A 3,472-nucleotide genomic window follows, 5' to 3' on the forward strand; every position below is an offset into this window, starting at 1 on the left:
CTTGACAAGTCTTCTTGTTTGATCTTGATGTTTTCTTATTTTGTGTTGTTTGTTGTTTTTCATATGCATTTTTTGTTTGTTAGAGTCCATGCATTAAAGATTTCTAAGTTTGGTGTCCTGCATGTTTTCTTTGCATCAAAAATTTTTCAAAAATATGTTCTTGATGTTCATCATGATCTTCAAAGTGTTCCTGGTGTTCATCTTGACATTCATAGTGTTCTTGCATGCATCTTGTCTTTTGATCCAAAATTTTTATGTTTTGGGTCATGTTTGTGTTTTTCTCTCTCCTCATTAAAAATTTAAAAATCAAAAAATATCTATCTTTTCCTTATTTTCCTCCAAATTTTCGAAATTTTGGGTTGACTTGGTAAAAAATTTTTAAAAATTAGTGGTTTCTTACAAGTCAAGTCAAAATTTCAATTTTAAAAATCTTATCTTTTCAAAAATCTTTTTCAAAAATTATATCTTTTTCAATTTTTTTCTATTTTTCGAAAATTTCAAAAATATTTTTCAAAATATTTTTCAAAATCTTTTTCTTATCTTTATATCTAATTTTCGAAAACTCATTAACAATTAATGTGATTGATTCAAAAATTTGAAGTTTGTTACTTTCTTGTTAAGAAAGGTTCAATCTTTAAGTTCTAGAATCTTATCTTGTAGTTTCTTGTTAGTGAAGTAAGTAATTTTAAAATTTTTGAATTAAATATTTTTATCTTTTATCTTTTCTTTTTCAAAAATTTTATCTTTTTCAAAATTTGATTTCAAAATATCTTATCTAACCTCTTATCTTCTTATTTTTTTCAAATTTGATTTTAATATCTTTTTCAATTAACCAACTAACTTTTTGTTTGTTTCTTATCTTTTTCAAAACCAACTAACTACTTCTCCCTCTCTAATTTCGAAAATATCTCACCCTTTTTCAAAATTCTTTTTAATTAATTAATTAGTTTTAATTTAAATTTAATCTTATTTCTTATCTTTAATTTTCAAAAATACTAACCTCCTTTTCAAAATTATTTTCGAACTTCTATCTCTCTTTTCTTAATCTATTTAATTATTTATTTACTAACACTTCTCTTCATCTCTTATCACCTCTCCTATCCTTACTCTTTATACAGACTATTCATTCTTCCTCACTCTCTTCCCCTTTCTTTTTCTACTAACATAAAGGAATCTCTATACTGTGACATAGAGGATTCCTCTTTCTTTTCTTGTTTTCTTCTCTTTCATATGAGCAGGAACAAGGAAAAAGGCACTCTTGTTGAAATTGATTCAGAACCTGAAAGGACTCTGAAGAGAAAATTAAGAGAAGCTAAATTACAACAATCTAAAGGTAACCTTTCAGAAATATTAGAGAAAGAGAAGGAGATGGCATCCGAAAATAATAATAATGCAAGGAGAATGCTTGGTGACTTCACAAAGCCAACATCCAAATTTGATGGAAGAAGCATCTCCATTCCTACCATTGGAGCCAACAACTTTGAGCTGAAAGCTCAGCTAGTTGCCTTAACGCAACAAAACTGCAAGTTCTATGGACTTCCATCTGAAGATTCTTACCAGTTTTTAACTGAGTTCTTGCAGATTTGTGAGACTGTAAAGACGAATGGAGTTGATCCTGAAGTCTACAGACTCATGCTTTTCCCTTTTGCTATAAGAGACAGAGCTAGAATATGGTTGGGTTCACAACCCAAGGATAGCCTGGACTCCTGGGATAAGCTGGTCACCACCTTCTTGGATAAATTCTTTCCTCCTCAAAAGCTGAGCAAGTTGAGAGTGGATGTTCCGACCTTCAAGCAAAAAGATGGTGAATCCCTCTATGAAGCTTGGGAAAGATACAAGCAGCTGACCAAAAGATGTCCATCTGACATGTTTTCAGAATGGACCATATTAGATATATTCTATTATGGTCTATCTGAATTTTCAAAAATGTCATTGGACCATTCTGCAGGTGGATCTATTCACCTAAAGAAAATGCCTGAAGAGGCTCAAGAACTCATTGACATGGTTGCAAACAACCAATTCATGTACACTTCTGAGAGGAATTCCGTGAATAATGGGATACCTCAGAAGAAAGGAGTTCTTGAAATTGATGCTCTGAATGCCATATTGGCTCAGAACAAAGTGTTGACTCAGCAAGTCAACATGATCTCTCAAAGTCTGAATGGATGGCAACATGCATCCAACAGTACTAAGGAGGCAGCTTCTGAAGAAGCTTATGATCCTGAGAACCCTGCCATGGCAGAGGTTAATTACATGGGTGAACCTTATGGAAACATCTATAACTCATCATGGAGAAATCATCCAAATTTCTCATTGAAGGATCAACAAAAGCCTCAACAAGGCTTTAACAATGGTGGACGCAATAGGCAGAGCAATAGCAAGCCTTTTCCATCATCTTCTCAGTAACAGCTAGAGAATTCTGAACAAAACACTTCTAATTTAGCCAATCTAGTCTCTGATCTGTCAAAGGCAACTTTCAGTTTCATGAGTGAAACAAGATCCTCCATTAGAAATCTGGAGGCACAAGTGGGCCAGCTGAGTAAGAAAGTCAGTGAAACTCCTCCCAGTATTCTCCCAAGTAATATAGAAGAGAATCCAAAAGGAGAGTGCAAGGCCATTGATATAATCAATATGGCCGAATGCACAAGGGAGGAGGAGGACAAAAATCCTAGTGAGAAAGACCTCCTGGGACGTCCCTCAAGCAAGAAGGAGTTTCCTATCAAGGATCCAAAGGAATCTGAGGCTCATATAGAGACCATAGAGATTCCATTAAATCTCCTTCTGCCATTCATGGGCTCTGAAGACTATTCTTCCTCTAAAGAGGATGAAGATGTGACAGGAGAGCAAGTTGCTCAATATTTAAGAGCTATCATGAAGCTGAATGCCATGTTTTTTGGTAATGAGACTCGGGAAAGTGAACCTCCCTTGCTCATTAGTGAATTGGACACCTGGATTCAGCAAACTCTACCTCAAAAGAAATAAGATCCTGACAAGTTTTTGATACCTTGCACCATAGGCACCATGACCTTTGCAAAAGCTCTGTGTGATCTGGGATCAGGGATAAATCTTATGCTACTTTCTGTAATGGAGAAGCTGGGGATCATTGAGGTACAACCTGCCTTGTTCTCATTACAATTGGCAGACAAGTCATTGAGACAAGCTTATGGAATAGTGGAGGACGTGTTAGTAAAGGTTGAAGGCCTTTACATCCCTGCTGATTTCATAATCTTAGACACTAGGAAGGAAGAGGATGATTGCATCATCCTTGGAAGACCTTTCCTAGCCACAGCAGGAGCTGTGATAGATGTCAACAGAGGTGAATTAGTCCTTCAATTGAATGGGGACTACCTTGTGTTTAAGGCACATGGCCATCCCTCTGTGACAAAAGAGAGTAAGCATGAAGAGCTTCTCTCAGTTCAGAGTCAAGAAGAGCCCCCACAGTCAAACTCTAAGTTTGGTGTTGGGAGGCCAC

The 3,472-nt window shown here is 35.5% G+C and overlaps 1 non-coding gene across 1 annotated transcript; it reads right to left on the minus strand.

Annotated features, from left to right (window-relative positions):
• Nucleotides 1–1,764: 1,764 nt before the first annotated feature.
• Nucleotides 1,765–1,868, minus strand: LOC112804971 (small nucleolar RNA R71). The gene has a single exon (XR_003203587.1). It is a non-coding gene; the product is annotated as a small nucleolar RNA R71 (small nucleolar RNA).
• Nucleotides 1,869–3,472: the final 1,604 nt, after the last annotated feature.

The sequence above is a fragment of the Arachis hypogaea genome, chromosome 5 (assembly GCF_003086295.3).
Source record: "Arachis hypogaea cultivar Tifrunner chromosome 5, arahy.Tifrunner.gnm2.J5K5, whole genome shotgun sequence".
NCBI lineage: Eukaryota > Viridiplantae > Streptophyta > Magnoliopsida > Fabales > Fabaceae > Arachis > Arachis hypogaea.